Here is a 317-nt window from a genome sequence, read left to right as displayed (position 1 = left end):
CTAGGAAATCAACATCATTCTCACACGTAGCATTGGCACCCACTGCCACGAAACGATTGAGAAGGACAGGGTTGTCTGGCACCTTAAAGTTACTTAATCAAAAGGGAGATCCGAAACGCCGGTTCTCTCAGATCCAAGTGATATATCAAGTTGCTAAGTAACTTAAACGCTTTACAAAATGTATCCGAGATTTAACTGAAAAGTAAGTAATAAACAAAATGATATTCTACTTTACTTAGATCATACGTAAATTAAGGAGCTTATTATCGTAAAAGTTTTATAAAGTGTGATTGATTATTTTCATAAAATCAAGTGCG

At 35.0% G+C, this 317-nt stretch overlaps 1 protein-coding gene across 1 annotated transcript in view; it reads left to right on the top strand.

Annotated features, from left to right (window-relative positions):
• The window catches only part of LOC119589459, a 2,774-nt gene that overhangs the window by 949 nt on the left and 1,508 nt on the right, over positions 1-317 (top strand). The window lies entirely within an intron of this gene.

This window comes from Penaeus monodon, chromosome 25, assembly GCF_015228065.2.
Source record: "Penaeus monodon isolate SGIC_2016 chromosome 25, NSTDA_Pmon_1, whole genome shotgun sequence".
NCBI classification, from domain to species: domain Eukaryota; kingdom Metazoa; phylum Arthropoda; class Malacostraca; order Decapoda; family Penaeidae; genus Penaeus; species Penaeus monodon.
The sequence above is the reverse complement of the archived record's forward strand: the minus strand, read 5'-3'. Positions and strand labels throughout refer to the sequence as shown.